Genomic DNA, 27643 nt, shown 5'->3' with positions numbered 1-27643 from the left:
CAGTCTTGAAGTATCAGCGTAAGGGAAGGAAACAAATCTATAACAACAGAGTCAGAGACAAAGGCCTCTAAAGCAAGGAGCACTGGACAGTGAGGAGCACAATGAAAGTTCTAAGAGTCGGAGGAAAGGGATGGCCTCTAAAGGCAGCCAGCTGCTGAAAGATGACGGGACAGCAATGAACCTACATTTCATCGTTTACTCTGTTAATGTCTCCTGTTAGCTCTGAGTCTTGACATATAGACGAAATTCACTTTCTGACGTTCTAATTACATTATATGGATTTCTTTTTAGTGAATTTCCCTCTAAGACTGCACGTTTATCCTACAACTTCATGGATTTCATTTGTTTCTCAGTCCCACAGACTTGCATAACCCTGGTACATGCATTCCTGACCCACTCCTAATGGATCCAGGCAACTGCCTTTGTATGAATGTGCAGTGTCACAGCCTAGTTTGTGATTGAGCATAACATTGGCTTCTCATAAGTCTGTGGAGTATTCCCTCCATATGTTTCTAAAAACCTGTTTCCCAACTCAAGAACAAAATGTTAGAAATTCACAATATGCTTATGTCTCTCAAGTTAAGTAATCTCTAGGAGTATCTGACCTCTTTCACATGTAACCTTTTTTGTAGTTGACTAGAATGTCAAGATGAAGCCAATAAGGTAAAATATAAGAAAGATAATGTCAAGGTGCTATAAATACAACAACTGCACAAGTACAGAAGCAGAGGAGACCTGACTTGGCAACAATTTATTTGAAAGAGACCTTGAGTAGACAAGCTTAAGATGAGCCAAGAGTTGAGAACACCTGATCCCGAATATACTAGTACTGATGGCAAGAAGAAGGCGATTGCCGAGGGAGCGGTAATCCTCCTGTTCTTGGAGTCACCCTGCTCCGTTTGCAGATTGCGTTCTGGGTACCTCATTTAAGACGGTATCCACAGAGGTCTGTTGGATGGAGAGAGGTTAGGGAATCATATTTAAGGATAATGGTTGAAGGAATTTACATTGTTTAGCCTAGAAAAAATATGCTTAAATAGAAATATAACTGCCTTTATATATTAAAATCACTGTCCTATAGAGGATGATTTATAAGTTAGGCATAAAAAAAATTACTTATGGTCTTATTTTAGATTATGGATAGACTGACTTCATGATGATTATATTCCATACAGAAATGAGTAGCAATAAGTATTAGAAGCTATGCTAGTATATGAGCCTGTACAGATTGAAATTATTTTTAGTAGTAAGAAAACTTTGGATTGATAATACAGTCTGAGATAGTGCAGGAAGAATAAACAATTCTCTGCAGACTGGAAGTATCATTCATGTCCCTAGTCAAGTCCCTATCCAGGATTTTAAATAGCTGGAAACCTCTTTAAACTGTTATGGAAACTCTAAAATTTTAGAGCTGAAAGTGATCCTAGCAGTCACCTTGTTTAATCTTCCTATAAAGAATAGAAGTTGAGAAAAATTAAATGATTTGTAAAGTTCATAATACAAACTAGAGGTAGATCAGGAACCAGAACTCTGGCCTATTGATTCCTAGTTCAGGTGTCAAGTTTGTTCATTACACTATCTAAGTAATTATTTGAATGATACTAGAAAAATTGTTTTCTCTGTGTTATATAGAATACTAGTCAGGGAAATTCCTCACTTACTTTGAAGCCACTTACTAAACCACCTCAGTTATATGGAATATCACCAGGAAGTATGCATAATGGCGTTTGAAGCACAAAAATAGAAGTCCTAAAAACTTACCCACAAAATTCATTAACTCTATTATATTGGGAGCCTCTCAAGTCATTTATTCAGACATTAGATCTATTCAAAGTTACCTAGTTCTTCTGAGCCTTTATTTCTTCATTTGTAAAAGAAAAATAATAATGTGTGCTAATTCAAGTATTTTAAAGATTAGGTGTCATATGTGAATTGCTTAGCTTTGTGCCTTACATGCACACACGCACACACACACACACACACACACACACACGAGTTTCATTAAGTGTCAGGCATTATTACTACTCACTAATCATGTGCTGGAGATGAAACACAATGCATCTGGCTTCTGCAAGGGAACAAGAATGGACTTTTCTTAAAAGTTCCAGGACCTCTTTATGGACAGTTATTACCCTGCTGAAACAGTGGACAGTGATCCTTGCTCCCATAAGCCAGAAGTGGAAGCACCTTCTAGCCTCAAGATAACTCATGCTCCTACTCCACAAAACAAATAACTACTCATAGAAGAGAGGGAAGAGCCCAACTGGCGTGGCTCAGTGGTTTAATGTTGACCCATGAACCAGAAGGTCACGGTTTGATTCCTGGTCAGGACACATGCCCCAGTTTTGGGCTAGATCCCCAATGGGTGGGGGGGGGGGGGGGGGGTTGTTCTGCGGGAGACATCCAATCATTGATTCTCTCTCATCACTGATGTTTCTATCTCTCCCTCTCCCTTCCTCTCTCTAAAATCAATAAAAATGTATTTTTAAAAAGAGGGGGAAGGGCCCAGGTCTACCTAATTCTTAAACTATCTTGTCCTTTGTTTCCTGAAGATCTTTTCAATATTTACCAATTGTCCCTCCCTCTAAATACATACGCATGTTCATAAACCTAAAAATGCTTCATCTGCACCTGTGACCTCATGTTGCTATGGCAGTATATCCTACATCATCTCAGGAACAAAATGTCTGCACAATGCATAGGCTATATGTTTTATTGATTTAACCATAACTAGGGCTATAATCTTAATCTGGTAAAATTACCAGGAAATTATGTATTGGTCATGGTTTAAATAAGTTTAAGTCATAGAACAAAAACTTGTAAAAATATAATAATATTTTGTAAAGTTATAGCTGTATTATATTTTCCAAGCATCTTTTAAATGATTTCTAAAAGCCTTTCCCCATATTACTTTTCCAAAATGTGTTGTTTTCCATGTGGTTATAAAGAAGCAAATACTGTCTTAGAATGCCAGAGCAATGGATGGATTCTGATCCTGGATTTGCCACCAATGACCTTGAGCAAAACAGAGAACATTCTATCCACAGCATCTGAGTTAAATTATCATTCCTCCCTCTACCTCTGACTCAGAATTTTCAATAGTTTGAATTCTTAACATTTCCTTAGATATAGAAGCCATAGTTTCCCTCAACACTGTATTAGTCATGTAGTATAGATTCTAAGTGAGGCATAGTTGCTTCCCCCATCACCCCACTGCTTATCTGCAGCACCATAGCAGTACTGGTTTAGTGTAATTTCTGGGGTCAGACAACTCAAATCTGACCCTGGACTTGCCAACTACTGCCTCTGTGACCTACGGTACATCTGTTAACTCTGTTTCCTCATCTCTAATATAAACATAATAATACCTACATCATGACAGTTGCTTTGAGGATTAAATTAATAACTGTATCTGTGAAGCACTTAGCAGAATTCTTGGCACACAATAAAGGCTCTATAAATATTATTTCATCATTATTATTACTGTTATTAGAACTAAATGTTTTTTATTCATTTGGTTATTCAGCCATTCAATTTTTATTTGCTAAATATCTATGTCATTCTGCCAAGAATATGCAGTTATAAAAAAAATACTGCAGTTTCTTTGACTGTTGTACCATACAATCTATATGAGAATACAAACCAAGATATTTTATAAAATTTTAGATCTTAATCACCCAAACCCCATTTTAACAGTTAAATACCTTTTTAAATTTTTATCTTTTTATTCTAGAGATTTTTCTAAAATGAAAAATAGGAAAACTTTTTTGAAAACATTTTAATGTTTCCAGAATTATTACAAGTAAGTAATTCAAGAACTCTTATAAGCCAGAATGATTCTGATATTAGTTACAGATCAGAGTGAGTTGAATGTGAGAAGATAAGATCTTAAATCCCTACTAGTTTTTAAATCATCTAGCATGCCTGAATTCAGGCACATGCACATACCTAATCACAACACTTCAAACTGAGCAATACGAAGCCTTTTGTTGTTGTTCAATAAAGGCTGGGAAACTATTAAGATGGAGTAAAACTGTCAAAAATCCAAGATAACTTTTTTAATCCTCACCTGAGGATATGTTCATTGATTTTTTTATTTGTCCTTATTGTTGAAAGTATTACAGATCGCCCCTTTTCTCCCTCAATGACTCCCTCCTCCTGAAGAAGTATTTGATAAAATCCAACACCTGTTTTCAATATGAAGGCATTTTTAGTTTATTCTATTCAATAATTCCTCCACCTTGCATCAAATTTCCACTAACAAATTCCTACATTTATATTTATTTATTTTTCTCCCCTAAGTAGTCAAAGAGGAGTAATTTCTTCCTTGTTCTCTTTTTGATCCCCTAGCATTTGGCCCAGTGCCTGACAACAAGTACTCAATAAATACAGGGTGTCCACCCCCAAAAAAAGTATATACACTTTGAATAATTATTAATCCCTATGGGTTATATCTGAAAAGGAAGAAACATCAATTGAACTATCAGAAAAAAAGTGTGCATACATTTTGGGGGGACACCCTGTGTTTATGGAATTCATCCATCCATCCCCTCAACAAATACTGAGCACCTACTGTGTTCCAACCACCATTCTAGGCACTGACTATATTAACAATGAACAAAATACCTTCTCCTTCTAGTCAGGGAAAAAGTTTATACATAAGATAAATAAAAATAATACATAGTATGTCCAAGAGTGATAAATGCTAAGGGAAATAATTGAAGAGAGAATAGGAAGTATGTATGTTGGGGAGAAGGGAAAAGGAAGGTCTCAGTGAAAAGATGAGATTTCAGTAAAGACTAGGAATAAGTAAGGAATTGAGCCACCCAAATATCTGGGAAAGCAAACATTTCAAGCAGAGGAATAGATAGTACAAATGATGCAAGACTTTGTCTGACTTTGTCCTCGGAGCAGCAAGGAGGCCAGTGTGAAGGGAGTAGCATGAGCAAGGGAGGTCGTAGCATTGAGAGTTGGTGGTGAGGGGTGCAGATCTTCTGGGGCTTTGTAGGTCACTGTAAAAGTTTTAGATTTTATCTGAGTAAATTGGGAAGACATTGGGGAGGTTTGAGCAGAAAGTGACATGATCTGATTTATATTTTGAAAGACTCACTCTGAGTCTGTCGTAAGAGTAGACTTCTGAGTGCAAGGGTGGAAGAAGGGAGACCAGCTAGAAGGCTTTTGTAGTCACCCAGGCAACAGATGATAGTACTTGGACTAAGGAGGAGCAATGGAGGTGGCAAGAAGTGGTGAGGTGGGGATGTGTTTTAGAGATGATACAATAGGATTTATTAGCAAATTGAATATAGAATGTGAAAGAGAGATGTAAATCAGGATGAATCCAGATAGTTCACTGGAAGACTGGTTGGTATTGTCATTACCATTTTCAAGGAGCATGGGGGCGCAGAATTCTGAGTTCTGTTTTGGGTATGTTAAGCTTGAGATGCCTGAAAGTCATCCAGCTAGAGATGAATTTATGAGTCTGGGATATAGGGGAGAAATCTAGGCTAGAGATGTAAATTTGGTGGTCATTAGCCATGAGACTAGATGAAATCATCAAGAGATGTGTATAGACAGAAAAGAGACGTGTGTAGACTGAAAAGAAATGTGTGTAGACAGAAAAGAGATGTATATGAAAGTATTTTATTAGTCATGTCAATCTATTATTCATATGCACAAAAAGAGAAACATGGTGAAAAAATCTTAAATTAAAGCAAGGGTAATTTCTCTAAATATGAGCAAGTGTTCCAACTGTTAGGATGATTTAATATGGAGTGGATTGCAGGTGGTTCCATTCTTGGAGAGCTTCAAAGAACTGTTTGCCAATTACAGGTCTTGGATTTCTTAGATTACTGGTGGTTGGGGGAGACTTTCTTGTCCTATCAAGTGTAACTAAAAGAGGAAAATGAGAACCACATGAATAAAAAGCAACATATTTTATTATAATTAAATGTGCACATATAAATATATATGTATATGTTCATGTTCATCAAGAAATTAGTATATGCTCATCAAAGAATATTTGGAACACTAAAAAATGAAAATCACCTGAAAATATATCACTGTTATAATCTCTTTTTAAATAATTTTTCCTGTTCATTCTGATAAAGTTGTAATTATAAATAGGTCTTTTAAATTTCATAAATTATTTTTAATTGCTTTTTGAATTCAAGCACAGGAAATTTACTCAATTGCTTTAATGAATAATGTGTACTTCAGTTCTCTATTGTGTCTAGGAATGGCAAAGAAATGGAGAAAAGTTGCTGAAAGAGTTGGGCAGGAAGAAAGAAGAGAGAAAAGAAAGAGGAGGGAGAAGGCAGGAGGAAGGGAAAGGGAGTAGAAAAGAGGATGACGGAGATGTGGGGAGAAACAGAAGAGTTGTGGGAACACAGTAGAGAGATGCCAGGGAGAAGTGTGAAAAGAAAAAGGTTTAGTAATTTGTGAGAGAGCTCCTGAGATAATCGCCATTCATCTGGCCCTCCAGCACCACAGCTATAAACAGGAGCGTAATGTGTTGCTTCATATTTCTGCTCTTTGAACTTCACATAGTTTGTTGGTTTCAGTTCTTTATCTGCTCTTTTGCAATAAAATAATTAAAAACATTCAAATCAACAAGGTAGCTGGAGCTGCCTGTGAGTGGGAAAGTCTTCTCTTGTTACAGAAGCTAAAACTAGGTCCCTAAAGAACAAGAACTTGAGGGTTCTACCTATGCCTTAGGCATTGATCCCCCAGAAAGCAAAAGGCAGGCCAGCTGTTTATTCTATTTACTCTAGTTCTTCATGAACCTTTGATTTCATGTTTTCTCCATCATGTTGGTGATAAGTTAGATGAATTAGTTTGGAGGCAATAAAAATTCCATAAAAATTTTTGTATGCATCAACAATTTTTCATAGACAGACTGCAAGTTTACACAAAATAGCTTCCTCAAAAATGAATGTGATTGAAAACCTATCAATTTGCATAAACTTATCACCATACCAAAAAAAAATGCATCCTAAGCAAATATACCACTGATGGTGGCCATTTATTTTAAACTTAACAAACAGTACATCAATGCATTTGCTTCCAAGATTTACTTAATAACGAGTAAAAATGTATGTGGCTTCTATTAACTTTTATATAGATCACACACAAATGCTAATGTTAACCATGTACCAAATCCTGCTTTAAAAATATTAATTTCAAAGAAACATATAAATATGGCTATAATATGTCAGTGTAAATAAATCAATAAGGTCCAATGGCCAGTGTATTTGAAAGAACAGGCCAAAATTTCATAGCTTTAACGCAGAGGTAGAAATTAGACCACATTTTCCAAGTACTGGTTTATGTACTGAGTAGTACATAGGAAGAACTTGCTGTCCCAAGTACAAAACAAAGATAGCATCAAGAAAGATTTCAATAAATGAAAAATACTGTAAATGCATTTTCCGGAAATGCAGTGCTAACCTGTGCTAGGTTAGTAAGGAAGGACAAGTAGGGCCACTGAAGTACTGATCCAATCTGGAAGGTGACACAGTGAAGACCATTCAGTCTCCTCAGAAGGCAGTGAAATTGAGCCAAATTGGGACAATTTACTATTGCCTTTGTCTTAATTTTATAACCATTTTCATATACTAATACCTTCCAATTTATGAGTAAAATATTTTAGTGGTAATGGTAACATAACAAAATATAGAATCTTGAATGTCGAAGGAGAAAGAAATGATTTTCTATGATATAATATCATATATTTTGTTTGAATGCACTCCAGGAAAACAGATGTAATTTGTTTCAACTTTACACTTGGGCGATTTTTCCTACTGGACAATATTTTACTTATGAACTATACTATGATTTGGGGGGGGGGGGCAGTATTTAACAATCGGCATTTCTTTGATTTGCATACTTAGTACATTGCTTTTTTTCTTATTTTAAAACTACAAGGAGTCTATAACTGCATCTATTTTTAGATCTGTAAAATTGAGCATGATTATGTGTTTTTACTACAATTAAAAAAATTTAAAAAGTGGTTAACTCTTTCTGCAGACAAATGTCAAAAATAGAGTTCAAATTCAAAAATATAGAAGGATATGACTTTTTGAGAAGTGGTGTTTTATTCCTCCAATTTTAATCAACCATCTTAAAGAAATTTCTCCATTACTCATAAGAACTAATTACTATAGTGGATAAAATTATATTTAAAAAAATTTTAATGAGAATTTCCACAAACAAAATTTGTTAACATAAAGACTGAGAGGCTCTTGTTTTAGCATATGATTTTTGCTAGTTGCCATATTTTCATTTTGACCTTTTTTAAAATTATTTAACTACAGTGCACATACAATATTATATTAGTTGCAAGTATACAAAGTAGTGAGTAGACATTTATATATATATATATTTTTTTTTTAAATATATTTTTTTATTGATTTTTTACAGAGAGGAAGGGAGAGAGATAGGGAGTTAGAAACATCGATGGGAGAGAAACATTGATCAGCTGCCTCCTGCACATCTCCCACTGGGGATATGCCCGCAACCAAGGTACATGCCCTTGACCGGAATCGAACCTGGGACCCTTCAGTCCGCAGGCCGACGCTCTATCCACTGAGCCAAACCGGTTTCGGCCACAAACTCATTTTTTTTTTTTTTAAATATATTTTATTGATTTTTTTTTTACAGAGAGGAAGGGAGAGAGATAGAGAGTTAGAAACATCGATGAGAGAGAAACATTGATCAGCTGCCTCCTGCACATCTCCTACTGGGGATATGCCCGCAACCAAGGTACATGCCCTTGACCGGAATCGAACCTGGGACCCTTCAGTCCGCAGGCCGACGCTCTATCCACTGAGCCAAACCGGTTTCGGCCACAAACTCATTTTTGTAATAACTTATGGAGACAAGCCAACAGGCCCATGGTAAATAATTATAAATAAGCCTGCACTGTATGTTATTTCTTTTGACAAGTGTAAGAACTTGAGAATATTAACCAAGAAATTGTTTTTTAGTTGGCAAAATACTACCTGATAACTTTGAGCTTTGCTTAGAGGTGGGTTGGGGGATGGGTAGAAAAGGTGAAAGGAATTAAGAAGTACAAATTTCCAGTTGAAATTAAGTGGACTGTTCCGAATAATACTAAAAGTCATGGGGATGTAAAATAGAGCATAGGGAATCTATATATATAAAAGGCTAAGTGACCATTCAACTGGCCGGTAGGTATGATGTGCACTGACCATCAGGGGGCAGACGCTCAATGCAGGAGGTGCCAAGCTGCAGTGACTTGGTAGCAGTGGTTCTTGGGTGATACACCTCGGAACCAGAGAGGAGGGAGCCTGATTCCGGTGTGTCACTCAAGAACTGCCCTCTTGCAATCTGGGACCCCTCAGGGAATGTTGGAGAGCTGGTTTTCGCCTAATACCCACAGGCCAGGCTGAGGGATCCCACCCGCTCACTCCACAGATGCCCTTCAAGGCACGGTGCTGCCCCAGGTGTGGCCAGTTGGGGATGGACTGCAAGAGGTTGGCTCCAGGGTATGTCTGGCCCATCTCGCCCAGTACTGCCCTGCTGGCCACCTTCTATTAATTTCCTTTCAATTCATGCACCGGGGCACTAGTGTAGTCAACAATATTATAATAACTATGTATATTTCCAGATAGGTACTAGAACTATTGGGGTGAAAACTGGGTTGCGGGCACATCCCCAGTGGGAGGTGTGCAGGAGGCAGCTGATCGATGTTTCTCTCTCATCGATGTTTCTAACTCTCTATCTCTCTCCCTTCTTCTCTGTAAAAAATCAATAAAATATATTTTTTTTAAAAATGAGTTTGTGAAAGCCTTATATCAGAGTAGGAAACCCCAGGCTTGCACTTCTGACCCTTAGCATGACTTTATATTCAATGGTTACGGTAGTATTATTCAGATCACAGTCCACTTATTCGAGAAGATGAATCTGCCATGACCCCTAACTCTGGTTATACCTTTCAAAATCTCTGTGGACTTCAGAACTTCCAGAGCATTGCTTTGCCTTTTATCTCTCCTGCTTTCTTGATGTATCTGTGTTTCCTTTTCCTTTTCTTTAATGTTCACTCTAACTCTTGCCCTGCTTGTGCATTTCTCTATATATTTCCTCGTATCCTGCTTCTTCCTCCCCTCTCTTTCACCCTCTTTTTGCTCCCCATCTTCTCTTTTCATAATGTGGTTAAAATATGTTGTGAAGGATTTGCCTGTTTACCAGCTCTGTGTTACCACCCTCCTACCATATTCTCAAGCCAGCAGGAATCACCACATACATGTCTTTTTGCACACTTTGTTCTCTGCTTGAAAAGCTCTTCACCCTCTATCAAAATCCTCCAACTAATTCCCCTTTTGTGCAGATGCAATTTTTCTAGGAAACTTTCTACTCTGTCTCCTTCACTTTTTTAGCAGCACCCAGTATTCTGTTTCATTCTCCTGATCTCTCCCTTTTCCATATGAAACTGACTAGAGGCCTGGTGCACAGATTCATGCAGTGGTGAGGGGTGTGGCCTGTGAGGACCGGCCCACTGTGGGAGTGCCGCTCATCCTGATCAGCTTAGCAGCAGTGGACCCGCCCTCTGAGCGACTGCTTAATGAGGAAATTAGTCTGAGCTGATATTTCCGGGTAATGTCTTGGGTAAAGGCGTGCTCTGTGTTCTGGAGGAACCTGGCGGAGAGCTTTGCACCCCAAAGCCACTTGGTGAATGTGCTTGATGTGTGATGCCAGGTCAGTGACACCATCGGGGATGTTCAAGGAAGCTGTGCTCCAGGATCCTTAGCCATCAGGACAGCTTCCCCAGGGGGGGCCACAGTCACCTCCCCTCTTACTGTCCACCTATGCCAGCTCCCCGCACTCTTTCTAGAACACACCTTAGAGGGCCTACATCAGTTGGTGGGGTCAGGCCAGAGTCTGGATTGTCTCAGGTATTTGATAGGTGCAGAGACTTGGCCTCACCCTGAGCCTCATTCTGGAAGCAGCCACTCATCCCGGTCAGCCTAGTGACACTCCCACTGTGGGAGCACACTGACCACCAGGGGGCAGCTCCTGCATTGAGTGTCTGTCCCCTAGTGGTCAGTGCGCATCAGAGCAACTAGTTGACCAGTCGTTCTGGTCATTCTGCCATTCAGTCGCTGGGCTTTTATATAGAGAGATTAGTAATTTACAGAACTTACCAAATCATCCTATATAATAAAAGCCTAACATGTTAAGTGTCCAGTCGTCAGGTCATCTGCTCAACCAATCAAAGTGTAATATGCTAATGATATGCTAAGGCAGTGATGGCGAACCTATGACACGTGTGTCAGAGGTGACATGCGAACTCATTTTTTTGGTTGATTTTTCTTTGTTAAATGGCATTTAAATATATAAAATAAATATCAAAAATATAAATCTTTGTTTTACTATGGTTGCAAATATCAAAAAATTTCTATGTGTGACACGGCACCAGAGTTAAGTTAGGGTTTTTCAAAATGCTGACACGCCGAGCTCAAAAGGTTCGCCATCACTGTGCTAAGGCCACTCAACCACTCGCTATGACATGCACTGACCACCAGGGGCAGACACTTCAATTGGTAGGTTAGCCTGCTGCTGAGGTCCAGCCAATCAGGACTGAATGAGACAGGCCGGACACACCTTGGAGCCCTCCCATGGTCTCTCCCCAGCTGGCCAACCTCCTGTGTCCCTCCCTGACCCCGATCGTGTACCGGTGGGGTTCCTTGGCCTGGCCTGCGCCCTCTCACAATCCAGGCTGAGGGACCCCTCCTTGAGTGCACAAAATTCATGCACCGGGCCTCTAGTTTCCTATAAAAGAACATTAAAGGCAAAAGTATATATCTTAATAGCCTTTATTACTCAACTAGAGGCCCAGTGCACGGATTCGTGCACAGTGGGGTCCCTCAACCTGGCCTGCACCCTCTCGCAATCCAGGACCCCTCAGGGGATGTGGGACTGCTGGGTTTCATCCCAATTGAACTGGCCTGCAGGGATTGGGCTGAAACCTGGCAGTCTGACATCCCCCCTAAGGGATGTAGCAGTGCCAATGGTCACTTAGGCTTTTACATATATAGATGTCACCTTGTACATTTTATTGAATTTATTGGGGTAGCATTGGTTCACAAAACTATGCAGATTTCAAGTATACAACTCAACAAAACATCATCTGCACACTGCATCATGCACCCATCACCCAAAGCAATCTCTTTCCATTCCCATTTATCCCCACCTTTGCCCACTTCCACCTACCCCCTTTCCCTCTGGCTATCACTATACTTGTCTGTGTCTATGTGTCTAATATATATACATATGTTTTGGCTTTTTTGCTTAATCCCTTCACCTTCTTTCATCTAGCTCCCCTACCCTATCCCCTTTGACTGACAGCTGTCAGTCTGTTCCATGTATTCATGCCTCTTTCTATTTTGTTCATCAGTTTTATTTTGTTCATTAGATTGCACATATAGTATTTGCCTTTTCTGACTGGCTTATTTCACTTAGCATAATAATCTCCAGGTACATCCATACTGTTGCAAATGGTAAGATTTCCTTCTTTTTATGGCCATGTAGTATTCCATTGTGTAAATGTACCACAGCTTTTTTATTCACTCATCTACTGATGGGCACTTGGGCTGTTTCCAGATTTGGCTCTTGTAAATAATGCTGCAGTGAACATAAGAAACCCAAAACACTAATTTGAAAAGATATATGCATCACCTGTACATTAAATATGCTTTATAAATATTGAATTAAATTGTATTAATTTAAATCCCACGTTTTACTAGGGTTGCTTTGTGTGACCAATAAAATAAGGCAGAAGTGATAGTGTATCATCCAGTTTTCATCTTGGAGATGAATTCTTGCTCCCTCTCTCCTCCTCTCTCTCATGCTTGGTCTGTTATCATGTTATAAAGACACTTAAGAAACCTATGGACAACCCCACATGGGGAAGTCTCTGGCCCATAGCCTGCTAGGACCTGAGGCCTGCCAATACCATGGGAGAGAGCTTGGAAGCTGATCCTTTGGCCCCAGTCCTGGCTGACAGCTTGACTGACACCTTGTGAGAGACCCTGAGCTAAAATCACTCAGCTCAGCTGCTCCCAGATTCCTGACCTAGATACACTGTGAGATAATAAATATTGTTTTAAGCTGCTAAATTTGGGAATTCGTTATGCAGCAATAGATAGTTAATTCTCTCTCTCTCTCTCTCTCTCTCTCTCTCTCTCTCTCTCTCTCTCTCTCTCCTACTTAGTACTATTGGTAACATTTTACAATTGAAATCTATTCAAGCAATATGTTCTAACCTCTTTCGTTTTATATATTTTTAAAATGACACCCAGGCCATAACCAGTTTGGCTCAGTGGATAGAGCATCAGCCTGCAGACTGAAAGGTCCCAGGTTTGATTCCGGTCAAAGGCATGTACCTTGGTTGCGGGCACATCCCCAGTAGGAGGTGTGCAGGAGGCAGCTGATCGATGTTTCTCTCTTATCGATGTTTCTAACTCTCTATCTCTCTCCCTTCCTCTCTGTAAAAAATCAATAAAATATATTTTTAAAAAAATAAAATGAGGCCCAGAATAGTTAAGTGTTTGTCAAAGTCATCCAATTAAATACTGAAAGAAAAAGCATTAAAACCTAGTCTCCTAATACTAAACACTGCATTATTTCCATGTCCTATACAATCTCTCACTTTCTAATCAAGTCAATGTAGTTTTAAGGGGTAAATAATATGTATTAATGTTTATACTAAAAGAGCACTATTGGTATGATAAACTAAGACCAATAAATCATAAATGAATTGTGTAAGCCTACTTTTTTTTTCCTTTTCTCCTAATTGACAATTAAGTCCATTCATAAACCCTTATACAAAGAGTGGGTAGAGCAAGGTAATGAATATTAATGAACATGAGCTAATTTTGCTACTTGTGGGTAGTTCTGATAAGAAACTTTGGTAAGAAAATTGGTTAAATTTTTATTAAAATAAATGTTTAGGTTATTAGCAAATACTAACCATCAAGTCACTTTTGTGAAAAATATAAATAACTGATTATTTTTTATTAGTTACTGCTTCTGCATTCTTCTTCAGTAGCTCCTTATTACCTATTAGAGGCCCGGTGCACAAAATTCATGCACTGGGTGGGGGGGGGGGTCCCTCAGCCCAGCCTGCCCCCTCTCACAGTCCAGGAGCCCTCAGAGGATGTCTGCAGGAGGCAACTGGGCTGATCAGGGAAAGGTGCCACTCCCATCACCCTGCTGCTGCTGCCACTGCCGGCTGCCGCAGCCGCCAAGGTGTTTTCATCAACACGGACTCCAGTCCCTTCACTACAAAAAAATGACAACTTTCTTTAGGCATTTTCAAGGTGTCTCTTTCATATGACAGTTCTTTCTTTCTTTCTTTTTATCCTCACATGAGGATATTTTCCCATTGATTTTTAGAGAGCTTGGAAAAGAGAGGGAAAGACAGAGAGAAACATCAGTGTTAGATGCACACTTCAAGTGGTTGCCTCCTGCATGAGCCCTGACCTGGGCCCCACCAGGGAGGAGCCTGCAACCTAGGTACATGCCCTTGATCAGAATTGAACCCGGCCCCCAGCCACGGCCATGGGGCTGGGGCTGGGAGCCAGCCCCCCTGTGTCTTGTTCTCTCCAGCTCCGGGGCCGGGCGCGGACCAGCCTGTCTGTTGTTCTCTCAGGCTCTGGGCCCACACCAGGCCCCTCCTCCTGAGCTGGTTGTGACCATTACAGCATCCCAGCCTAATTTGCATATTATCTCTTTCTATAGATAGATAAGAATAAAGTACATGTTCCCTAAAATGGACTGTAGTCTCATCTCTCCCTGATTCCTACTTTGAATTTGATACTCCTGAAACACTAATTCCCACACATACCTCCTGACACACCATTCAGTTTTCCACATGTACTATTTCCAGGAAGAAGTGCCCTTTATTCTTACTCATTCCCCATTCCCTATCCCCTTCTAGCTAGCCTGGTTCACTCCCCTAACTCTTCAAGATGTATACAGTTCAAATGTATAAGGTCCTTCAAAAGTCTTGCTCAGTCTCTCCCTGGTTCTGTGATTGGCCCTTCACTATGACCTCCTAACTTCTTCCTGAACATATCTTTATCACATACCACATTCTATTAAAATTGAGTCTTTGGTGTTGGTCTTCCAAGTGGGCTGAAATTTTCCAAATAGTGGATCTTTTCCATATTTTTCTATGTAGCCACAGTACATAGCACACAATATATGCTCAATCAATATTGCAATACAGGATATAGTATTCTAGTTTCTGGAAAGAGGCACTGCAACTTTCAAAATACAAGCATTCCAAGATTTTTTTAAGATGTTGAAAGAAACTCAAGTCAATCAGTCACAAATAATGCATATGTCTAATTCTCGGGGGGGGGCGGGGAGAGAAACAGAGATATATGATTTACCCAGATATAATGTCTTCGCTCTAACCCGTCATTTTTATTCCCTTTCTTTTGCCTTTTTCTTTTAATTGGGCAAAGTTCTAAGGGGATTAGAAATAAATTGAGAACATAATAATCATGGACCAAAGAAAGAACCAATTTGCCAGTAAACTATTTTTTTTCCAACTATCCTTCAGAAGTGCTTGTTAGAACACTCTCTGCTGTTTCTTTTATTTGTTTTTGTGTTTGTTCTGTTTGGATTTAGTGGCCTTTGGAGAGGGAAACTATCTGGCTGTACTCCTAAAATTAATGGATTTATTCTCTAAAATTAAATTGTACATATCTATATATTCTATAACAATTGAGGACAATTAACAGAAGTATAAATATTTTTAATAAATAACAGAAACATGTTTAAAATACAACTAACTTAAATTTTGTGGCATCTCTAGCAATTTGTTAGCAAAATAAACTAAAAGTTCTATGCCAGCTCAGAGGAAGGCAGATGGAGATGTTGTGTACAAGGAAAGTTGGAGTCAAGTTTTTATTTAATGATAAAAAGATAATGCCAACTGCTCATTATGTCATATTACAGAGAAGAAAATGTCAGCTGTTTATAGTTCTTCACATACAAATTATCCCACTACATGGTGCAAATTAATAGGTGATATTTTAATAATGCCAGTGACATGTGGTGAAAACTAAAATTATGCTTTGGAGTTAAACCCTCCTGGGTTCACATCCCAACTCTGACAGTTACTAGCTATGAAACCGAGAGCAAGTTACTTAACTCTGTGAGCCAAAGTTGCCCCCTCTGCAAAGTGAGGATAACTCTCCAACCTTAAGTGTTCTGTGATGATTAGAAATTTGATAATATATATAAAATGTCCATAGGGCCAGGTACATAATAACCACTTAATATGTTTACCTCTTAAAGTAGTTGTTCTTATTATCTTAAAATAATATAAATGGCCTGTGTTTTTATTCTGGAGTGAAATGTTACGTAAAAATGCCTCACTTCGCTCTGGCTTGGGTTATTTAATGGTTAGAGCATCGGCCCATGCAACAAAGGGTGGAGGGAGGGTTCGGTTCCCAGTCAAGGGCATGTACCTGGTTGCAGGTTCTATCCCAGGCCCCAGTTCAGGCATGTGCAGGAAGCAACCAATCAATGTGTCTCTTCCTCTCACATTGACCTCTCTCTCTCTCTCCTCTCTCTCTTTCTCTCTCCTCTCTCCCCTCTCCTTACTATTCCTCTCCCCTCCCTCTCCTTCTCTTCTTCCGCCCTCCCTCCCTCCCTTCCACTCTATCTAAAAATCAATGGAAAAAATATCCTCGGGTGAGGATTAACAACAACAACAACAACAACAACAAAATGCCTCGCTTCTTCCCCTTCCAAGTCTCTTAATAACTTGTGTTGGCTTTAAGGAAACTGGGAGGTTTAAAGGAGTATTCTGAATATGAACTTGTTGCTCTTTAATGCATAAGCATGTTCATCACACAGCGAATTCATTGGGCCTACTATTCAGTGTCTACTCTTTGTAAGTTAACTAACCATCAAATATTTCCAGAAAGCAGTCATTTCAAACAGAAATTTTGATATGATCATTTCAATTATCAGCTAACTTTGAAGACTAATCTTTCTTAATTAAAGTTAACAATGCCTAAATAAGAAGCAAAACAGGCCTATATATAATTTTAATACTAGAACTTGTACACTAGCAAACTTATCAAACCAGTCAATCTCCAAGGGGTCTTTTCTTCAGTGAAATGGACTAATGGGGATTGCAAGCTTACAACAAAGAGGTATTTTGAGAAATAATTAAAATGGAATGAAGTGTCCAATTGCACCAATTTTAATATTGGCATATGTATTTTAAAAGAATTACATCTATTTAGCTCAATAAAAATGTCCCCAGTTGTACATTGTGCAATTTTACATAGACTAAATTAGACAATTTATGACAAAAACAAACAAAATTTATTTCTACACATTGCAGTAATTTTAATAATGATATTAAATAATACTTTAAAACATCATAAATTTTAAGTTCACGTACAACTCAACAACCATGATATATAGATTTATGCTTGTCTTCTTTGGGAATGAATTATTATTCAATATCTGATCAACTTCAAGACATTTAGAAAATTTGAAGACCAACTTTGGCCAGAATCTTTTCAAAGTGTATAGCACCTTTGTATGTCTACTAAACACCCAACTTTATTTTATGCATTATTTATGCAGAAAGAGGATTGAGCACAATTTCTTAGAAACAGAGAGACTTCAGTAGATTTATCTCAGTAGAAAAACATCTCAGCTCATTCCCTACTTCATGATTTACAGGGAGTAAAACTATGCCAGCTGCTTGACTACTGAGTGTCCGGTTAAATAGCTGAAACAGGTGGTCCAACTCTAATGATAATGTCTTATCTTAAAAAATGTGGCAGACAACCTCCATAACTTTGTCCTTAAAAGGCTAAACATATTCCTCAAAACCATTGTTTCTCTCACTTTTTTAGAAATTATTATGGGAGAGGAGAGTCCTCCATAAGGGTAATGTAACTTTTACAATGAATATCTGTAAATAGTTGATTTAAGCAGGTTGTAATTATGATCAAAGATAAAAAAAGGTATTAAAAAGAGAAAAATAAGCAGTTATCCAGAAAAGCAGTATTATTCTAATTTAATTTATGTTTACTTTACCATTCCAATTTAAATTATGCCTTCAAAAATGTTACCTTTTAAAGGAAATAGCCATTTTTAGTAAACAGGGCAACCAGAAAAAGTCTGAAAGTTAATAAAGGTCAAGTATTTTTCTCATATTTTGAATAGAAAAGAAAGAAAGTTTATCTTTGTGAGCTTAATATTGATACCTACAAAGATATTAAGTCACTTTCCATTTCCCAACCTTGCAGTACTCTCTTATTACCAATCATCTGCACAAAGTATGTCCTCTGAAGGTAATACATTTGTTTGCTCTTTCATTCTGATTTTTCTTCAGGTCATTTTTCTTTCAGAAAAGAATTCCATGCTACCCTCCTCAATTTGATTTAGGCAACCCCTAATATGCTCTCCACTTTCCTCCTCTGACTCATAGTTCTCCCTCCACCCCCAACTAAACTGCTAATTCTCTAAAAACATGGATTATGGACTTAACTACTATTTACTACTTACTACTGAAGCATCAGTCTGGCATAGGGAAGTATCAATGATTATTTATTGAATTAGTAAAAAACTGAAAAAAGCAGTCACCAACCTTTCAAAGTTTTACATGATATCTTCATTATTCAAGCAAACAGGGAGAAAGCTGTCCACTGCCTACAGGTGAACTCCCTATGATTACTGCCTCAGTATTTACCAGACTTGCCAAGCCTGTGGTCAGAAGTCCAGTTAGAGACACAACAGGACACCAAGAGACTCTCCAAGAATCAGGCTGCTGGCACTAAAACAAATTCATACTGTATTCACCAACTTGGCACTTCTCCCCAGCTCTTTATCCCTACATACATGTCCTCTTCTCCCTTCAACATTGCTCACCAAGTCCAGGACCAATCTTATAAGTGCTAATAAGTAGGCAGATCCCTACTAAAATTAATAGCCCACTGCTTGTTTTTTTTTTTACCAGTATAGCTCATTTAATTCTTAAAGACTTTTTCCTCTCTTTTTTTAATGCAGATATTCCTTAAGTCAATGTCAACTATGAATTATATTTTTCTTTATATAGTTTTTGATATACAGGGATTAGTTGATAGTCATATGAGAATAAGAATGGGTGTTGAAGAGGGCCATAGCTCTTCCAGGATTTGTCTTTACCATGCCCTGCCAATCACCGTTCTTGTATCACCAGTGGTAACTGTACATGCTTAGATCCTTGGCCTCTACAATAAAACTTATTCACTAGTTCCTTGAAATTACCTAGAAAACACTAAGTCAAATAGATTATAGAGGCCAAGACATTTTTAATGATAGAGAATAAGAAAGAAGAGAGGTGCACTTCTCCTTTATTTTAGCAAAGCTTTAATTCTTGTCTCCATCAAATTTTGATGATAACTTAGTAATCTATTTCTTACTTGTAACTAGTTTTAGATGTGTAAAAACTTAAGGGAGAAATACTGAGTGATTGCCAATCCTTCTCTCTTCTCCCACCTCTTACATTGGACTAAGTGCTATTTCTTCTTTCATTGGGAGATAGAAGGAAGAGTAAGACATGATACTTAATCATTCCAGAACTGGCATTCTAGTGGCATTGCCAAATGCAAGCGTAAAGAACCATAAGACAAGGCAAATGTGCTGTGTATGGCTAGAAGGACAATTCTATTTACAATCTTCAGTAAGTGACCTGTTCAAATGATATTGCAATTAATTCATTAAATTTGTATTTCTCCCTCTAGGTTATGCTAAATTTCACATTTCTAGTTTTTAGCCAGTAAATGAAATTTGTTCTTTATTGGTACAATTGAAAGAACTTCAGCTTTTGCTCAAACTGCTTTTTTGAATAATAAAGCAAAAGTTTCTTGTTTTCAGGTACATAAGATAAGAAATTTTCAATCATCTTGGAATCCTAAAATGTTTCTAGTTTGGAGTTGGTTTCTAGGTCGCCCAAATAATAGGTATTGGGCATCATTTCAAATTAGGAGAATGATTCTGTAAAGTTGCTCAGAACCCAGAAAGATCTGTAAAGTAGGTTTAAATCTTACTGCAAATCTCTGGATTTCAGCCCAGCATCCATACCCTAAATATTACCCTAATAATCCAAAACATGGCTCCTGACTTTGGCACAAATTCTTGGTTCGATGTCATTCTTAAAATACTGCTCAGATCAATCTTATAGACTTTTAATTTGGAACAAACAACTGAGTGGAAGCTTGATTTTAGTTCTTTACTACACAATAGATAGATCCAGTAGCTCTCACTTTTCAATGTAATGAAATTTAAATGTTTTACCCAATCAGGGGTGAGAGTGAGGAGGCTGAGAGGGTTGTGTGTGGTCTGTTGTCAAATAAATTTGGAAAATCATGTATAGTCTTCTCCTAGAGTTTTGTAATTCATATTAGTGTGGTATAGGCTTAGAGAATTTATTTGGTGAAAAGCTTGTTCAACTAACTTAATATTTCTCACTCGGTTAGCCATGGAAATTGTGCTGCAGGAAGCACCATTAATATCTGCAGGAACACTAGTGATCTAAGAAACAAAGTTTGAAATTGCTGCGTTAAGAAAGATCTGCATTGCCTAGCCGGTGTGGCTCAGTGATTGAGCATTGACCCAGGAACCAAGAGGTCACTGGTTCTATTCCAGGTCAAGGCACATGCTTAGGTTGTGGGCTCAATCCTCAGAAGGCGGGGGGGGGGGGGGGGGGGGGGGGGGGGCGGCGCGGGGGGGGGGGGGCTGTGCAGGAAGCAGCCAATTGATGATGTTCCTGTTTCATTGATGTTTCTATCTTTCTACCCCTCTCCCTTCCTTTCTTTCTAAAAACCAATTGAAAATATTTGGGGAGGAAAAGGAAAGATCTGCATTGATTCTGAATTTCATCTCAAATCATTTTTTCAACATTATCTACAATTACATCTAAAGTTCAAATAGGCAGGTACATGGAAAGTATTATAATAGCTTTTAATAGAACCTGATAAATATGGTATTTAAGGATGTTTAAATACACTTCATCTCTACTGTCTTACATCATAAAAATAAAGTCAGTTTCGGAATTGTCCTGATAAATATGCAAAGATTATTACAGTTTGGGGCACAAATTTAACTAGTAGACTCAAGCCTTCTATTTGAGTAACATCTGCAATAATCTTATTATCATATTAACCCCTCTGCATACTATTTTGTTTTTGTTTGTTTTGATCTCAGAAATCCTCCCACTACTATCTTATCAATCTGTTGAATTCCATTGCCCTTATGTTTAAGTACATCAAAAAGTTAGTAGAGCTACATTTTAGGAAAATCTTTTGTACTTAAATTCTCTAAATTTAAAATGCAAAATCCATTAAGTTTTATGTAAAATTCCTTTTCCTCTCCTCACTTGCCTTTTTCTCTCCTGTTCACAAACAGATATTTTCTTCCTATTTATTCTTAACAAGACACTTGCTAATGGCTTTGTCAAGGACTCAACGCTCACCCCAGTAGAAGTGATTACATTCCTCTGCAGGGAAGTTGACCAAAGCAAGTGGAGAGAATCCTCCAGACCCTGTTCTTCCCCAATGTACATCAACCCTGTTCCCTCTGAGAATGGTGTTGTCCATTTAAAAGGCAAGTTTTACCTGGAAGTGCATACTGAATAACTCTCCTCTCTCCTTCCCCACCCCAATCCCTTTGTCTTCAGATAGTACTATACAGATATGTTCAAAACTAGCTAACTTGAGCCCTAACCGGTTTGGCTCAGTGGATAGAGTGTCGGCCTGCAGACTGAAGGGCCCCAGGTTCGATTCTGGTCAAGGGCATGTACCTGGGTTGCGGGCACATCCCCAGTAGGGGGTGTGCAGGAGGAGGCAGCTGATCGTTGCTTCTCTCTCATCGATGTTTCTAACTCTCTATCCCTTTCCCTTCCTCTGTGTAAAAAATCAATAAAATATATATTTTTGAAAAAAGAACTAGCTAACTTGAATGATATTTGTTCGGTTAGTGAATTTGGTATGGCTTCTCTAAGTTAGATAGAGAATCTCAGGTAGACTCTGAAATGCAGAGATGAATCATGGTCAAGTTAAATGTTCAGGGACTCTTTATTGTGGCTTTCAGAACCATGTAAAAGGCAGAGGACCTTCATTTTCCAACCCATCCTGCATGTGGAAAGATTGTATGTGAACTGGGAGGACACTAGGCTAACTGAAATAAACCAGACACAGAAGGGCAAATACTGCATGATACCACTTATAGGCTGAATCTAAAATAGTCAAACTCATTGAAGCAGAGAGTAGAATGGTAGTTGTTAGGGCTTGGGGAGCAGAAACAGTGAGGTATTGTCAAAGGGTATCAAGTTTCAGTTACAAAAGATGAACAGGTTTAAGCGATCTGTACAGTGTAGTGCCTATAGTTTACACTATTGTACTGTATACATAAATATTTGCTAAGAGAATAAATCTTATGTTAAGTATTCTTCTCACAAAAGTTATTATTATTTTAAATAAAAAGAACAGGAGGAAACTTTTGGAAGTGGTAGATATGTTGTGCTGTTGATTTCGCTGATGTACATTCACCTCCAAATTCATCAAGTTGTATACATTAAATAAATACAGCTTTTTGTATGTCAGTCATACCTCAATAAATTCTGTGTGTGTGTGTGTGTTTGTGTGTGTGTGTGTGTGTGTGTGTGTGTGTGTGTTTCATGAAAGATTAGGTATGGTTTAGGAAAGGAAAGCATATGAAAAACTATTTCATTTAAGGAGGTTTTTTTTCTTATTACTTAGCCATACACAATTCCTGCCTTTTCTTCTACATGCCATATGTGAACTTAAAATACCTTATTTCATAGTGATGTAAAAGAACTTACTGTGCTACCCAAAATTACTTGATACAGAGGAAGAAGGCTAGGATCCTTCCAAACATGAAAACGTTGCCTTAATCCGATACTTACAAAGGGAACAAACCTCTAGCTTCATATCCTTTTCACTAACCTGGATGGACCCTCTAGGCTTGTAGTTTCTTTCCCCCTGGGTTTTCTAGACTGGAAGTTGTCTCTTTCAATCACTGCTTTGGACTCTGTGGGGCGGCCAAAGGAGGTGACACCTTAATTTGGGGGCACCAGGGTTCCTAGCCATAAGTGGCTCATTTAAGTGCCAGGTGAGCTGGCACTGATGCCTGTACCGCAGGTGCTCTGCTGCAGCACCGCTTGAAGGTGTCAGAGAGACTCGGACCTGCCTGTCATCATGTGACTGTGGCACAGGACCTGCTATCTCTGCAACCAACTCACTCCCCAAAGAAACCTTTTTACATAGCAGCTTTAGAGCTGTCATCACGTGCACTTCCAGGCCAGTTCTCCAGATTCTGAAACCCCTGAGATTTGTCAGAATTCAAATGGACCCAGGAGAACGTCCTTAATAAATCCATTTCAAAATGGTGCAGGATAAGTTACCTCTGGAGCCCTCCAAGGGTACAAAAATATTCCTGGGACACCTGAGGAGATTCAGGCTGAATTAGAACCTTTGGTTCCATTAGTTAGTGGTTTTCAACCTTTCCTGCACAATAAAATCACCAGAGAGCTTTAACCAACATTAATACCTCGGTCCTCCCCACCTTCTTGAGATTCTGATATAACTGAGCTGTGCGTGGTTTCCCCAGTGATCTAGTGTGATCCCTCAGCCCCGTCTTTCTCAGCTTTGGCAACACGTCAGAGTTATCTGGGGAGCAAAATTCTTGATGCCCAGGCTGTGCCCCCAATCAATTTAATGAAAATCTTTGTGGGTAGGACCTGACCTCAGTATTTTTTTTAAAGTTCCCCAACTGATTGCAATATTTAGCCAAGGCTGATAAATAGAAAAGTGTAGAAAAGGAAACCCTTCCATATGTCTAAAAGCTGGCTTCTTGCATTCTCTCCAGTTTACTTATGTCTCTGATTGCTCTGAAACTATAGGCTGAAGAGTTGTGACACAGCTGAGTAACGAGGGAAGACACATATTCAGATGCTCTGGGTTGGTAGAGAATGAAACTGATAGGTGAGACCTTACAAAATAACTAAGAGATGTACCTGTGGCAATAAATTATTAGGACTTCATAAGTGCCAGGCACTTGCATTAGCCCACAAAAGAGGGAGCCTATAAGACGAAAAACAATCTTGAATATTAGACTTTTCAAAAGTAGCTAATATTTTCAAATCTGTTCCACAGAATTTTATCCATCTCCCATAACTTAGAGCCTTGACAATATACTTAAGGGACTACAGGTCATCAGTTCTACAGGATTCCATTTTGTCAGTAATTCTAGGATGTTGGTTCAACTCCATGGCTATGTTCCTCATTATCTATTTTTTAAAGGTGGAGTTGTCCTGGTTTTCTTATTTTTTACTTTGGCTATGTGAATTATTGTTCTTTGAGTTAACTTGCTCAGAACTGTTTGGAGCACAGGCAAGTTTGCCATATTTAGAGGTGATGTGTATGTTTGGTAGCTACTAGCAGAGATTATTGTTGATTAGGAGCTTATCCAAAGAATTGTTGACAATTGAGTCGCTGAAGATTTTGTAGCCAAAGTCAAATCCAACAGCACTGTGTTTATTTGCTTTTTGCCAATTGTTAGGCCATATCCCGTTACAGTCTAACAATCCAAAAGAGAGTATTGCCAAATCATTGGCCAGTTTTCAGAATGGCTAACCCTTTTCTTGCTATGGAGCTTGACTATAACCAGTAAGGCATACTTTTTTTGGATCGGTGCTGTATGACAATTCAGGATTTTTCTTTTCTTAAAAGGATATTGACCATTGCTGGGAAAGGCAAAACTTTTAGGTAATTGGATGCCTAAAGGAAGGAGACCATCCTGAGAGACTGAGCTCTGTTCCACATCTGTCTCTCAGGGCGGTTGCCGGTTCCCAGTGCACTGCTGCCATCTCTCATTCGGCACCTCAATTCCCAACTTAAACAGCAGTGTTATTTCTGTCAGGTGTGGAGTGATTGCTTCTGTCTGCTGATGGGTTGCCTGGTCCAACAATTGTCTAAATTCACCCTCTGGCCTGTCTCCCAGGGGAGAGCTCTGACAAGAGCGGTGGAAGCATTGACCATCCATCGCCAGGCCCTTTATGATGGTATTAATGCTTCCCTGCACAACAGCATATGTATTCTACTTGTGAGGTGGGGGCATTTTATGCTTTTATTACCCTTTTATCAGTATTAGTTCAAGTTCTAGTTTCATCACCTGGAAGCCTACTGTGAGGCTAAATGTGGAGCCACCAGAGAGAGCAAGTGGAGAGGAAAGGCTTCTTGTCTCCTGGGTGATGATGGTATGCAGTCTCAGGACCAGGTCTCCAGCAACAGCTTCTCTCCACTGAAGACTCAAAATGTGGTCCAGCATCTCTTGGCCTCTCATGGGTCCCTACATTTACACAGTTGGGTCTTGCTTATATGTCTACTAATACGTCTTATTTCTATTGGGTTCCTTGGTACGCTTTTCTGCGATTTCATTCTAATATAAATGTAATATATTTCACAAGACACCACTATAGTAAGATAGAGTGAAATGAGATCTTCACAACCCAGGGTAGCTTACGTAACTTTTTAAATTACCTAAAGATATGAGACATGAGCTATCATATCCTGCTCCCTACCATTCCCCCTTCTCTTCCTTCTGGCTTTCCATCCACCTACCCCAGCCCAACACCTTCTGAAATCAGAAGTATCCATCCAGATTTTCCACCTCCTCTACTCACTCCAATCCATTATCTCAGCAATATCTTATAAACTACATTCTTATGAGTAGCTATGCTTAATACTGGCAAAGTAAGCAGTCCTTCAAGATCCATTAATATCCTGAGGTCACTTCATTTCTTTTTCTTTTTTTCTTACTGCAGAATTAGTTAGTGTTAGAGGAGAAATGGCTTATCAGAGTGGCTTTATGATTACTCAAGGTTTATGCTAAATTGTATTTCGGACTACAAAATAACTTTAGCATTTTGTGTATATATTTACAAGTGCCTATGTTTCATGGTTTTAAGAAATTTTAACATAAATAAAACTTACATATGTAAATGTATTCCAGTTGTAGATATTTTTATCCCAAATAATTATATATATTGTTCATTTTTACTGGATTTTATATCTAATTTTTCACTTTTTTATTATTTGACAAAAGCATTCAAAAGGAGTTAGTCAGCATACAGAAGAATTCCTCAGGGTTTAAGTTTAAGACACTTACTACTACAATTTTCAATTAGTTCTGACAGCTCATTCTTACCATTGAGATAATATCACTTTCATCTCATTCAGTGTGTGTGATAATTATGAGTACTTACATTTTCCACATTTATGTTATATAATTTCTGTGGTTTAAAATAAAATAGGCTGTAAACCAGAAGATATATTGGAAATCATGTGTACATATCCCACATCTTACAGATGAAAAATTGAGAATTTTTAAAAGTAAGAAATTGTTCCAAAGTCATTCACAGACAGGGGTTGGACCCAAGTGTTATAACTTCACCTAGTCTTCGCCATCAGGTTCTGTTATCCATTATAAATCTCAACTTATAAATGAATTTATTATAGGCCAAATTCTGTTGCTCACATAAAAGTGGCCAACCACAAATAGTTATAACTTTCCTCCAAATAGTTATTTCCTTAGCTAAACATCAGCATAATCAGACCAGTATTCTAAGGATAACATGGTAACTTCATTAATAACAGTAATTATAAAACCACAACTGTTCACAATCCATTAAAATTGTCTTAACATTCTATATCAATTATAGTTAAATTAGCTAAGAAGCCTGAAAGCCATTCATTAAATAAACAACAAAAGTTTTAAATATTTACTAGGCCAGCCTGGCACTGTCCTAGAAAAATGTTTACACCACCATTCCCAGGCATTCCTTTTCAATTGACTTTAACACATGATATTATAAAATGATATAATAATAACATTGTTCAAGTGCTAGTAATACAAACAAAATTTATTTTTACTCAGGGACTTTTAAATTCTAGTATATATGTTGAGGTATACATTTTATCCCATTAAGTTTAATGCTATGATAAATCCAATCTTGATATTTCAAGATGAATAACTGATTCTTGAGAAAAATTAAGGCTTATTAATTGAAAATCATGGAATTAACATATTTCCAACGCACTTGTATTTCTTCCTTCACATTTACCTTTCTCTTAAGGTACCATAGAACTATGTCATAGAAGATTTATATAAATAAAATGTTAGGAAGAACCTATTTTTCTACTTAGGTAAATAATTAAACATTATGACATGCAAGCTCATTATGACATGAACAAATGATACCACAGACTTCCTTCTGTTTTATAACAATTCACAGTTGTACAAGTCACTGAATGCATTTTTGAACATAGACTAAGTATTTTGCATCACAGAAATATCCTTTCAAAGAAAATAAAATTATTTTTAAAAGTAAATTCTCTGTTCCTCAAACTAATAAGTGGTTTATGGTGACTATTTACTGAGTACTCTATTAGTGTTCATAATGAGTTTTGCTAGCAGATATATTCACATTTCAATGTGAATAATACCATTTATATTTTGCTTAACTTATGAGCATTTTGAACTTAGGATATGAAGAATATATTTTCAAACTAACTTGTGTTAT

General features: G+C 38.0%; 2 protein-coding genes across 2 annotated transcripts in view; one reads left to right on the top strand and one right to left on the bottom strand.

Moving 5' to 3' along the window:
- The window catches only part of FAM227B (family with sequence similarity 227 member B), a 204195-nt gene that overhangs the window by 109561 nt on the left and 66991 nt on the right, over positions 1-27643 (top strand). The gene's annotated exons all lie outside the window — the stretch shown is intronic.
- Positions 1-27643, bottom strand: part of FGF7 (fibroblast growth factor 7) — a 64932-nt gene that overhangs the window by 35742 nt on the left and 1547 nt on the right. The window lies entirely within an intron of this gene.

The sequence above is a fragment of the Myotis myotis genome, unplaced genomic scaffold, assembly GCF_014108235.1.
Source record: "Myotis myotis isolate mMyoMyo1 unplaced genomic scaffold, mMyoMyo1.p scaffold_m19_p_1, whole genome shotgun sequence".
Taxonomy (NCBI): Eukaryota; Metazoa; Chordata; class Mammalia; order Chiroptera; family Vespertilionidae; genus Myotis; species Myotis myotis.
Note: the sequence above shows the minus strand (reverse complement) of the source record. Positions and strands in the feature narration are given on the sequence as shown.